A 13,687-nucleotide genomic window follows, 5' to 3' on the forward strand; every position below is an offset into this window, starting at 1 on the left:
GAGCGGCTCTGTGCTCCTCTCTCCTCAGTCCACCTACTGTTTAACCAGCAAAACTGTGGCTAAGAGCTGACTTTCTTAAGCCCAATGTAGAGTCTTCTAGAAGAAGGACATTTTTGTAACTCAAATGAGTGAGTCAAGAGTTGACATCAATCTTCATTCCAGAAAAAGAGATATATACACCCAGGTAATAGGTCTTTTTGTTTTCTACGACATCATGAATCTCTGAATTGGTTATGTGTCCTACATTCACTATATTTCTACTGAGAATACTACTCATTCATTCATTCATTCAATGAATACTGATTGAGAATTCCCATGTGCTGGACCCAGGGGTAGGTGACCCAAGAGATATCGGGCCTGTCTCCAGGGAGCTCGCTGGGTAGAGGGGAGGGAAGCAGAAGTGTCAGCACTCCCGTGCCACGGCCTCACTCATGGATCTTCTTTATGCCTTGCCGGGAACGTGCCTTACCATGAAGGGGGAAACGTCCTGTGCTAACTGAAGGGTTGAACCGCAAAAGTCTTGAATGAGAGAACCCAGGGGTAGGGTGGAGAGCGTGGGAAAGCACAGGGGGTCGGAGTAAGGCGACGAATCCCAGGTGTGGGATGATCTGATCTGTTCAGAGGACAGATCACAGTTGTGGACAACTGCACTTTGAGGTGGGGGGCACAGGCTGTGCTTAGAGATCAGGCTGAAAAGGTAAGCAGGGCACAGATAAAAGAAAAGCTGTCCTGAAGAACTGTCTTTTTCTGTCCCCTGTGGGCACCCCTGAAGGCTAAAATGATCAGATGTGCATTTCTAAAAAAAAATCATTCTAATGGCTGGATGAAAAAGACAATGGAAATGGGTATGTGTAATCACTGGTTCAGGGATGTTACGAGGAGCACACTGGGTTACGCAGAGTAGGGGATATGAAAACAGCATTAAAAATGGCCACCACTCTCAGAATTTAACTCAGTCCAACAGCATGGACATGAGGGAACAGCTGGCTGTGTGTTCTTGAGCAGATTGTTTCACCTAAATAACAAGGCATCTCCCAAGATCCCTCCTAGCCTGAAAGATGCTGGAAGGTGTCACCAAGGAAAGTGAAAGGATCTCCTTTCCTGGAGATAATTCAGAAAAGAAAATCCCACCAGTTTCACAGCCATGAGCCCATCATCTACTCTGTGACAGCCACAGTGGTGGTCAAAAATTACTAAGAAAATGTACCTGATCCCAAAGACTTCATTACCCCCTAGTTGGGATGGGGGTGGGGGTGGGTGTGTGTGGGTGGGTCTGGGGGGGGGGGGCTTAGACATACCCACAAACGACTCTGACATAGACCAAAATGCAGTTGGGATTTAACAGGCAATGGAACACGGAGACGCTGCCTTTGTTGGAGGGCCACCAGAACTTTCTGAAGAGGTCATTTGTGGCTGGCTTTGGGCAGAAAAGTGGGGAAGGCCACCAGGCAGCACGGGAGCAGAGGAACAGGGGTGAGAGAGCAGGGAGCTCCTCGGGGGACCAGAAGACACCAGGCAGCTGGATTTCCAGACATAGACCTTGACAGCCTGGGTCATGCTTCCCGTCACTGGGTTTGGAGCAAGAGAACAGACAATGGCAGGATCCCAGTTCTGCTTAGAAGAAATTACCCCAGCCCCATTTGTGTAGAATAGACCAGCAGGGAGAGGGGGTGTAAAGCTCTCCAGAACAGTTAACTAAGCAGCCCACAGGGGTCATAAAGTCCTGATTAACACCCTCTCTGCAAATTGTCACTTACGTCCAAGTCTACTCGTCCTTAACCGTGGAGCTTCATGTTAACTCTTGAACTGGTAAGTGTAGAGAGTGCGTAGATAGAGCCTTTTGTAGAGATGGGGGGTGGGCGGGCACTGTCAGTTATGTTTGCTAAGTTTTTAGACAAAGTTTTTTGCATAATGTTGATGTTTGACTGCAACATGTTGGTAGCAGTTCTTCTCTAACTACCCTCGACCAGTCGATCACAGTTAAGTGACCATACCATGCATTTACCCAGATCGGCAAGTTTACACCTCTTTACACCTGTTGCCCTTTACTGTTACTGGTGGCCACTTTTATTCTCAAAACTGCCCTGCTTTGGGGCATAGATTATGTGGCTCCCCTAATTTTAACACTTTGCTTGGAAATTTGGCACTCATGTTTGGGAGTGCAGGGAGTTGCATGTGTGGGTTCCATGCATGTGTGTGTCCACCGGGATGGCCTTGCTTGCAAGCTCCCTGAAGGAGAGCCGAGACTGGGTCTCATTCTGTTTCATATCTCAGCACGGCACGTGCTGCGGTGAATGGATACTGAGTGCAAAAACCAAAGGCGGAAAGGAGCTATGGATCCCAAATTCTAAGAAAGTCTCCGACAATTGGGGCTGGACATCTCCTTGGGTGGACTTCCTGGGAGGTGGCAGAACTGGTCTTATAGCCCCCTAGCCCCCTGCCCTCCCCCACCACAGGCAGCTCATGGAAGACTTGGAGGAGAAATGGGAGTAGGTCAGCCATGGGGTGGTTCAGGGTTCCTGGGGAGAGACTCCTCCTTCCCCTCCCAAAGGTGCTCTGATGGCATCACTCCTGGAGACCAGGGGAGCTTGGAAGAGACTCACATCCTATTCCTATGCAGGTGTTTCCTGAGGCAGCAGGGGAGGAGAGAATGACTGGAGATGGAGGCAGCTGGCTCGTGCTCCAGCCGGTGGTGGAGCAAACCCATGGGGAGCTGTAGAAACTGACCGAAATTGGCACTGCCAACCAGCAGAACTCCATCACCGGTTCATGGTGTGTGACCTGGACCACCTGCGTCCCTCACTCCAAACCCCAGTTTCTCATTTGAAATTTTAAGGACAGAAATGGAGTCACCTTTAGGGCTTTTTGGCAATGCCATTGTACGAGTCTATGCGCGTGACAAATTAAATGTCCAGGTGTGAAAAACAACCACCACCAGAATTCTGGGAGGTGTTTATCACATGGGTACTGAACTTTCACCTAGCACTGCCTGCTGCTTTTCTTCTCCAGCCTGGCACTTTCCCCAAAACAGGCACTCATTAACGTCATCGCCTAAATCCAATCGGCTGTGCTTGGCTGGAAGTCCACCAGGGCCAAGGTAGTAGGAGTTAATTGCCTTTTAGCTGATAGCCACTATGGACCCTGGATCCTTCTCTTTCTTCCCAAGTCCAGCCCCCAGCCTCTGGAGGATAGTTGACATTTGGTTTTAAGTTATGGGTGACAAACTTAATTTCCTCTGAGTGTGCCTTCAGGACATAGACGTCACTGCCTACATTAAAATCAGAGTGTACAAAGTCAAGGCTGCCAGAGGAGCGGAAATTAATCTTCACACCAATGTTTTCATCCCCAGTCCAGGGGTTCTCCCATTTAAGAGTGTATAAGAATTACCTGGAGGGCTTGTGAAAACAGGTCTGGGGCAGAGCTGGGATGCAAACCCACATCGTCTGTCGCCCCAACCTGTACTCTTAACTGCCGTGCTACACCTTCCCAGCAGTGCTACACCTTTCCAGTGAAAGCTTGATCCAATAGGCCTGCCTCATGCAAACAGAAATTCCCTGTAAAGAGGTGCCAGAAAATGAAAGAGAGCTCCTTCCCCTTCATGGTAACAGTTGAATAAGAAAATTTTGGTAGAAGTTTTATGATGGGACTTAATGATTTCAAACAACGAGTCCATATGATACCCTAGAACCTCCTTCCCTAAACCTTTTCCCACCCAGAATACTCATAGCAGTTTTGTCCCATTTTGAAGCTAATTTTCCCTGTAGCTGATCCAGGTACAAAGCCTTTAATTTTTGTAATTAAAAAGTGAACCACCGTGTTGGTTCTCCTTTCCCCACCAAGGAGGAAAATGCAGTCTACAGAAAGGGCCAAAAGCCTCCATCAACACCATAGCCATAAATCACACATTTGTTGAGCATTTATAGAGCACTCTCTGAGGACCCCGGGATGGGGGTGAGGGGCTAAGCCGGGGACAGCAGCTACTTGGCATCTCCCATCCCTTCACCAAGCGCTCATGGTTCTTTCCATCTGAGCTTGACAACCTCCTCAAAGTCCCCTCAATGAAAAATTCCGGAGCTGGCACACGAGATAAAGGCAACGTGCAGTCCCTGAATTAAACCAAGCTCTCTGCTCAAGTAAGCAATGCTGGCAGTGGGCAGAAGCAGGTGCCACAGATGGGGTGGTCCCAGGACCCTCAGACTGAAGCAGGAGGGAAGGGGCAGCTGGTCTTGGGACCATCCTCCTTCTCTCTTTATAGAAGCCCAGGCCCAGGAAGGCAGATGAGAGAGAGAAAAGGGAGGGAGCAGGTGACACAAATATTAACCAGACCCCAGCCCCTCTTTCCTGGAGTTCAGAGTCCACTTGATAACTGCCCCCAACCAGCCAAGCGCTGAGCCGTGGGACGCTGAGCAGGGACAGCACCCCTCCCCCTGCCTGCCTGGGGAGTTCTGGAAGGCTGCCTGGAGGAGGCCACCCTCTGGTTGGGACTTGGAGCTGAGCAGGATGTCGCTAAATGGAGAACCGAGCGGAGAAGATGGCTGTTACGGTGCTAAGGCACAAAAAGGCACGTTGTGTTCAGGGGAACACAAGATCTGAGGAAAAGATGTGAATGTGCAGCCATGGGAGGCTCCGGTGTGGGAAATCAATGTGGCAACCCGGAACAGGGACGTGTACTTTGCCACCAGCTCGACTCCAGGGGATCTACTTCCAGGGTCAGCCCTCACCTTTGGCTGGAAGTCAGCCCCACAAACCGAATTAAATGGTCAGGGAGAAGCAAAACAAGAGCTGGCATTTGGTTACACTCCCTTAGGGTTTTACCTGGGAAAGATAACTGCATTATTTAAGGAAAATCTTGACATCTTTGAGAAGTGCCATGCAGTCCCTCCCTCCACCTATTGAAGAGACCATTTCTGGTAAGTAAGCAGTTGGGCCATCTCTAAATACAATTTTTTTTCAGAAGCAAACTCAAAGGAGATACCATCAGTTAAAATTTCAACTCTGATCATGGGTGTGCCACAACTTAAAAAAAAAAAAAGCTGTAGATTACTGATTTTCTATTGGTTGCTATAGGATTAAATAACATTTGGTATCATCCAATGATGGTCAAAACCCATTTGTAAGTGGCTACACAAGTCTGTTTTTTTAGCTCTGAATGTATCAACTTTTCTTTCTACTTGGGATTCCTTATTCAGACAACCATTTTCCATATGCACGTGGGTCCTCTCCTTACCCCGTGCCCATCTGGTTGCAGGGGCACTGGAGACACAGATCTATTTTAAAAGGAGAATCGATCAATAAGTAGGCTTTGATGTCGAGAATTTTCCATTGCAGGCTCTTTTCAAATGCCTCATCCGTCTTTCCCACCCCCTGTGCCAGGCTCCCAGGAGGTGGGTACTGGGGTGCAGGGGTGGAAAAGGTCAAGGAGGCCCAGATCTCCAGGAGCTCATCATCCAAGAACATTCCGACGGTCAGTGCTACACAGAGAACCAAAAAATGTGGGCAGCGGAGAGAAATTTTGAGCAAAGACCACCTCAGTGCCATCTGCCATCCATCTACCTCAGTGACACTCCCGGAGCCCAAGACTGAATCTTAAATCTTATGCCTTCGGGACAAGCTAGAGATACTCTCAAGACACTCCAACTGCCAATCTCTGTTTCTGATTCCTTACCACCAGACCCATAAAATCCCAAGCACAAAGCCAAAACATTTAAAAAAAATTTTTTTTTTCTCCCAAACTTCAAATCCCATTTTATGACCTAAAAAGCAAAATTTCTGCTAATGCATAGCAAACCACTTCAGCTGACTAAAACACCAAGCTCTAAAAGGAGAGGAATCCACTGTGTGTGATTGATCACATGAACACCATATACCAAGAAAGCAAACCCGCGGACAGGGAGGCCAGCCCAGAACAGCTGCTTCAAAGCCGCTGTTCTTTCACTGCAGGCTTAACACGGTGACCCCAGCAGCGTGCAGGGGAAATCCTCAAGTGAGCTTGCACTAGTGTTCCAAAGAGGAACGCCAGGATGGCCCTGACCGCAGGACTCAGAGCATTAAAATCCCATTTGGACACACTGCCAAGTCTCGGTGTCGACGACATCCTTTCTAAACAGTCATCCTTCCACGCTGCTGCAAAAGAAAGAGAAAAAGAAAGAAGTTGAAGGTTCACCAAGCTTAACATTTTGGAATCAACTGGATTGCTCACCACCTCCCCAAATAAATAAACCTGATACAGCCCTCGTGGCAAGGACTTCAAACGATCGGGGCTCTTTCCTTCTTGGCTTGCTGTTTTATTTTTAAACAGGGGAGGCGACACATCCATCAGACCCTCCCCCTGGAGAAACACCCTGGCTTCTTGCTTCTTCCTTCTCCCCGGGCCACCTTCTGAGTAAGAGCTTTTCACTCTAACCCCAGGAAGGAAACGGCTTTTTAAACTTGTTCTTCTCCCCTGAAGCTGGTTTCTCCAATTCGGGTGTGAGGAAATCTGTTTTTTGTGTGTGTCTTGTTGTTGTTTTTTTAATTTCCCGGCGTATTTAATTTACAATTATTGTGTTAAACAGTGAGAATGTTTACCATATGTTGGTTGTGTGGCAAAATGTTCTGGCTTCTGTAAAAAGTCAGGTTGCTGAGTCATGCTGAGTCACTCACCTCGAGAAATCCTGGGGGAGGTAACTGAAAACAGCTGGGGCAGAGGCACTGCTCCCCACCCCTTCTAGCAGCTGGAGGTGCAGGCGAAGGATGTTGGGGGGAGGTGGGGGGCGTTGAAAGAGCCAGACCAAGATGAATTCCAGAAATGGCCAAAGCCTAGCAGTTTTTACAAAAAGCAATTAGTATTAATATTGTATTGGCTGTACAATAGTATATTTAGCCTGCATATGAGAATAAGCTGAGATAGAGCCAAAGCAACGAAATGGACTAAAGAATCTTGCAGATAGAGTATTCAATAAAAGCGAAAACCAGAACTTTATCACTATCGAAACACAAAGTCCACTTAAATTTAGGTTTTTCTTAAAAAAAAAAAGGTGTCCTTTGTTCTCTCTGATAGTATATGGTTTGCATTTACAAGTGAATGGATAAATTTATTTATTTACAAGTGAATGGATAAATTTGTTTTGATTTTAAATAATCAGGTCTTTAAATAAAACATAGTTCATTCCTTTTATTCTTTTCAGGCCTCCAAAAGTCAGAACCTATATCCTATGTTAAAATGGCCACTTCTAGTCACCAGACAGCAATGACTGGTGATAAACACAAAATACTAGGGAAAACTAGCCAGCTGCTAACAGCTTGCTCTAGGATAGTAGTTCTCAAAGTTTGTTGTACCTGAGAATCACCTGGGGAATCTGATCGAAAATGCAGATTCTACCCCCACGTTTCCAGCTCTGCCGAGGAGCTGAGGATTTCCAGACAGTTTCCTAAAGCATGAGCTGAGAATTGCCCAGGAATTGTGTTAAGAGTTTAACTTCCCTGGCCCCACTCCCCACCCCACCCAGGATTCTTGAGGGATGGGTAGTGGGTGAGGCCCACGTGTCCCAAGTGCTCCAGGTAATTCTAGACAGATGTTCCATGGCAGTGCTTGGAGGAACAGAATCACCAAGTCACGTCACTCAGCTCCTGAGCAGGCTCGGAAATGCTGCCCCTAGGCTTTTGTTACTCCACTATTTTCCCCATCCTTGACTGGAAAAGGGGGCACATAGCCCAAGAAAGCAGAGGGAGCCAGGGCAGCCAGCCAAGGCCTCCATCCCAGGTCCTGACACTTGGATGCTCTGTGACCTCAGACATGTTACTTAACCTCTCTGAGTCTCAGCTTCCAGCTTGGCCTAAAATGGAGCCCATAAAGCTGTACCTGCTTCCTAGGGTTGTTGTAAGGACTAAATGCAAACCCTCAGACAAGCCCAGCACATGCCTGACATGCTCCTCTTTTATCGTTGGTAATTTCCAAGCAGTGTTAGCAGAGAGAAAGCAAAGGTTACTTTTCTGACTTCCATGAAGGGTGTTAGCGTGACGGCTCAAGGTGGCTTGTAACTAACAGTTCGGCGGTTCCTTGAAAAGTTAACCGTGGGATTACCACATGACAGAGCAATTCCACTCCTAGATAGGTACCCAAGGGAATCGAAACCCATCCTCAAACAAATACACGTACACACACGTTCATAGGCGCATTATTCACAACTGCCAAAAGGCAAAAACAGCCCAAATGCCCATCCATAGATGAGTGGATAAACGAATTGTTATATACATACAATGAATAGTATCTGGCCTTAAAAAGGGAAGCAGTATTGATAAATGCTTCAACGTGGATGAGCCTTGAAAATATTATGGTAAGTGAAAGGAGCCAGATGTGAAAGGTCTCGTATTATAAGCTTCCATTTATATTAAATTTCCAGAATAGGTAAAATCCACAGAAACAGACTACAGATTGGTGATTGCCAGGGGGTTAGGGTGGGGGGGTTGGGAATGGGTTCAGGGTTTCCTTTTGGGGTGATGAAACGGTTTTGGAATGAGACGGAGATGGTGGTTACACAACACTGTGAGTGTACTGCATGCTACCAAATTGTTCACTTTAAAATGGTTAATCTGATGTTATGTGAATTTCACCTCCATGTGAGGGGTGGGGGGATCTATTCAAACTGCAGCAAAAACTTGCAGATGAGCCAAACATCTGCCCTCAGCATGCACGGACTTCACATTCACTGTCGGCTATGCCACAACCACCAAGACCCAAGAGAAACAGGGGTTTGCTATCTTAGTGGAGTAAGACTTAGAATCACAGACCCTGGGAGGCAGGTGCACAGGAAGGAACAAGGAACCCAGCCAGCGAGGGCACGCCGGGCATTCCTAGCAGTCAGCCATGCAAGGGAACAGAACAAGTCATTTACCTCTTTTAGCCAATTTTACTCAGTGTTTTTAAAGTAACTTAAATATGCCACAGACCAGAGACGGCAAATGGGTCCCACCTGCAGGGTCCATGGAGTGATGGTGGCTGCCTGGTGCACTGTGTTAAGCAGGATTCTGAGGCTGCAACCCCACCTGCCCTGGAGAGTGGTGGCACATATATATTTGCCATTCTTAGGTCGCGGTGTCCTTGACTTTGGGGCTTTGAGCACATCTTCTGATAACATTCTTCCTGGATGCCAAGGATCAAAGGCTTTAGCTCTCAGCCCTCTTGGGGCACAAAGCCCTTTGGGAATCTAAGGAAAGATATGCGCACTTTCCCCACTCACCCACACTGAACAGTTTGCATATAATTTGTTTGGGTTAAGAACTTCAGATGTGTGCTTACACCAGTCAGAGACCTTGTTCTCATGCTGAATAGCCTGCTGGTTTATTTTTGCTGGGGAGTTCATCTATCTTTTGGTTTCCCTGGGTTTCCAGCTGTACAAGGGCCCAGGCTGTGTACGAAAGGTCAGGCCCAGATCACCCCACGCCTGATCTCCACTGGTGAACCTGTGGGCCACAGGGGTTAGAGATGACTGGTCTACCGACCTGAGGCTCTCGCACTGGGCCCGTTTTCCAGAAGGAACCACATCTTACCTTCCTTGGGGAACGCGGCTCTTCCTGCTGGGATTTGGTGTCAGGATTCCAGATTAATTATGGTTATCACAGGTCATGCACATTTTCTCTACTCTAACGTAGGAGGTCAAACAAATCTGCGTCTCCAGAAAACCTTAGACGCTCCGTTTTCCACCACCTCTTCCAATCGCTTGGATTCTCTGCTTAGAAACATTCGAAGTGAAATCTAGCTATAGAGGTTGCTGCAGAATAGTTGTTCTTTTCTTTTAAAATTTATTGTGTAAAAGTTCAGTGTATCAGTCGGCAATCATTTAGATATAGAGAATAACAACACACATATATTGCCCGGCTTCAAAAATAAAGCAGCACATTTCAGCTGAAGCCTTTTGGATAGCTCCCCAAATCCCATTCCCTCTCTCCCCCAGAGGACAGAATTTAGTGCTTATCATTCTTTGCATCTCTTTATAGTTTTCCATCTATGTAGAAAACAATGTGTCATGTGTTTTGCATATCCACCATAATCGTATTGTACATTTCCTTCTTCAACTAGTTTTTTCACACATGATTATGTTTTTGAGCTTCCTCCATTTTGATATGTGTGGCTCTAGTTCATTCATTTTTTACTGTTACAGCTCCTTTGTAGGACTTGACCACATTTTATTTATCCCTCCTCAGCTGTAGATGGAGACGTAGGTTGTTTCCCATTTTCGTAATTACAAACAAATGCTGCAGTGAACACATGTGCATCTTTATATCATGTGCCCACAACTGGAATCGTCCGGTCATGGGATGGGTACACCGTCAACCCGACTCCCACGGCCACTTTGCCCTCCGACGTGGTTGTATTGGTTTACAGCCCCCACCAGCAGCATTTGGGAATTCCCACTGCTCCACACCCTCCCCAGACTTTTTCATTTTTGCCAATCCACTGGGTGGGTTGTGCCATTGTAAACCCAAGTCCTTACAATGGCCTACAAGGCCCCATCATCTTGCCACTGCCATCCCAGCCCTCTCGCCTCCTCCCTCTGCACCCCCCACCTCTCTCCACATCTACTTCTTCCCCTCCTCCCCGGGCTCTGCCCTCCAGCCCTACTGGCCGCCTCGCCGAGGAGGACACTGGGCACGCTTCCGCCTTGGAACTTTTGCACTGGCTGTTTCCTCTTCCAGAGCCCTGCAGCCTTCTCTCCTTGATTTCTTCAAGTCCTTTCTCACCTGGCACCTTCTCATGCGGTCTAGCCTGGCTACCCTATTCGAAACTGCCTTCCCATCCTTGCTCCCAGCACTCCTCTTCCCCCGTCTCTTTATCCCTCTATTGTCATAGCTTCTAAAAACTGTGTAATTCACTCACCAATTTTTGTTTCTTTGTCTCACTCCACTAAAATAAAACACCCTCATGGTCAGGGATTTGGGTTGATTTTGCTCACTAGGTTTCCTAAGTCCCTAGAATGGTACCTGGAACACAGTAGCTGTTCGGGAAGTACTTCTTGAATGAATGAATGAATGAATGAATACCTTTGGACTTTATTTCATTTATGCTACCATTCAATGCTGGTTGCAACGTCTAAGCTTGGAAAACCTGCTGACGTGTTTTCCTCGGATCTGTTTCATGTTCATTAACTCATGTAAATGATGATAAAAGAGCTATGAAGTTTCCTAAATGTGTCCCCTGCTTTCATTCAGGTCTCATTATGTGCACACACAATACGCCACATAGGCTGATGAGACAACGCCCCTATTGCACTTCCAAATGATAATTCCTTCACGGGGAAGATGCCCCAATACCAGATTTTTACATTTCCCCTTCTAACCCCAATGCACTTGGCCTTCTGCGTAAGTCAAGGGTCCTTAAGAGTCCTCAAGTAAGATGAAGATATCAACTCCTTCTCTCTACCACGCAGAGGCCATCCATTTTCCTTTTGTCCCCAGCAGTGGCCCCCAAAGTCATCTCACCCTTAGAAATGCTTTGTAAATTGCAAGGGGATGTTCAGACATTGCTGTCTTTTCCTTTGCTGTATCCTGCTCACAAGTGTTCATCTATTCACAAATTCTCACTGCTACCAAAATGACGGTGGGGTTTAGAATTGCATCGCTCCCACCCAGATCATGTCAAATCCTTGCTCTCTCCTCTGACCCGTAGGAAGCCCTTGTACGTAGAGGAATCAGCATGCTGAAAGAGACTGGCCAGGGGCGTCTGCACCCGTCTTCTTCTCTTCCTGGGCTGGCAGCGAGGTGTGGCCATGTGTGTGGCTGAGTTCTAACCTCGTGGTTCTCAACCAGGGCTATTTTGGCCCCCAGGGGACATCTGGCAATGCCTGGAGACATCTTTGGTTGTCACAACTGGGGGAGGACAGGTGCTACGGGCATTGAATATGTAGAGGCCAGCGTTGCTGCTAAGCATTCTACAATGCAGAGGGCAGCCCCTAGCTACAAAAGAACTGTCCAGTCCAAAATGTCAACAGTGCCTGGGCTGAGAAACCCTGTTCCAACCAATGAAATGTGAGCTAAGGCACCATGACCCCATTCCAGGCCTGAATCATAAAAACAATCCCAGTGCAATTCTTCAAGCTCTTTCCTTTCTTCGGACTTGATGTAAATAAGCCCAGACATCTTGGAAGCCACATGTCGAATATGGTGAAGCCAATAAAAGGCAAAGAGCCTGAATCCCCGAGTCACCGCATGGAGGAGAGCTGCCTGCCAATCAGTAGCACCCGTGTTGGACTTCAAGTAACGCAAATTCCTAGCAGGCTGGAGTGATTATACATTTCTGAGGCTGTTACCACAGTTGGCATTGCCTCAGTAAATTCAATCACAGATACTTCTGTCCATTTCCTACAAAGTTTGGAGTGATGCTGAGCCAGCCCTGAGATTGGCAGGCGTTACCTGGGGGATACCTGGAGTGAGGAATCCTTTCTCAAGTGGAAGAGGGGCCTTCAGGGGTGTAGTTTCTCTGCCTGGAGAGTTTTATTTTACAAGGTAGACCCCTTTAGGGATAGGCTGGCCAGATGTACATGTTTCATCCCTGGTTAGAGCGATAGGTTACAAATTCCTCTTTCAACATTATCCTGATTAACTAGGCTAAATATCCCAGGAAGATCCAAAAGATCTTCTTATCCTTCTCTCTTGTGTCAGTTTTCCTATCTCCAGAATTAAACAGGCTTCCCGGACAGGAGAGAGACTCGAAGGCCTCTTCCTCGGAGTCCAAAAGCCTCAGATGCCAAAAGTCCCAACATCAAAAACCCCTCATGGCCTTAAACAGTGCCACGGACCCCTACCACCTCTTTACATATGTTAGCTCTTTGTATCCCCTATAAATTGAATTCAGATGCTCGTAGTAGAGGCCACAAATAAAAATAAAGGTTTTTTTTTCCTCTCATGTAAAAGAAGTCTGTATTTAAGCAGCCCAGGGCTGATGTGCTGGTTTCTTGGCCACCACAGACCCAATCCCCTTCCATCAAGTCTTTCTGCACCATTATCCTTAGCAGATGATTTCTAGCCTCCAGGTTGCCTCATTGTCTCAAAGCAGGAAGGAGGAAGTAGCAAGGGCAACATGTGTGCCTCCCAGGAGAGTTAACACCTTACAAGAGCTTTCCCAGAAACCCCTCCCAAAGAATCCCAGCTACATCTCACTGCACCCCAGCCTTTGCAAGGGAAACTGAGAAATTGAGTCTCTTTGCTGCCCTAAGTGATATCAGGGTTCTGATGGAAAGGAAGAAGGGGAGAGTGGATATTGAGTAGTAACTAGCAGTGTCTCTCCCACTCATTCAATCCCCCAATAAGAGTGTCAGGCTGGATAATGTTATCCCATATTTTGGATAATAAAATAGAGGCTCAGAGAGATTCAGGAACTTATCCAAGTTCTAAAGTCATAAGTGGAAAACCTAAGATTTGAATCCAGATCTTTTACTATAAGAGCAAGCAAAATAAGCTATCTCTTATTTTGTAATTGTTAAATCTCTTTTAACAAGCTTTTAATGTTCACCTCTGGTTATTATGGACTCTAAATTAGAATATCCATACTCTACATTCTGTAAGTTTAGGGAAAGATGTCTTGCCCAGTTATCTTAACTAGTCAGTGCTTGGTAAAAATAAACACAAAGTCCTTGTTCTTTACAGATTAATGAGCTCTCTTATAAGAAGCTCTTCTTACCATCATGATTATTTACTGAGAAGGCTGCCAGAT

Source organism: Choloepus didactylus, chromosome 20, assembly GCF_015220235.1.
Source record: "Choloepus didactylus isolate mChoDid1 chromosome 20, mChoDid1.pri, whole genome shotgun sequence".
NCBI lineage: Eukaryota > Metazoa > Chordata > Mammalia > Pilosa > Megalonychidae > Choloepus > Choloepus didactylus.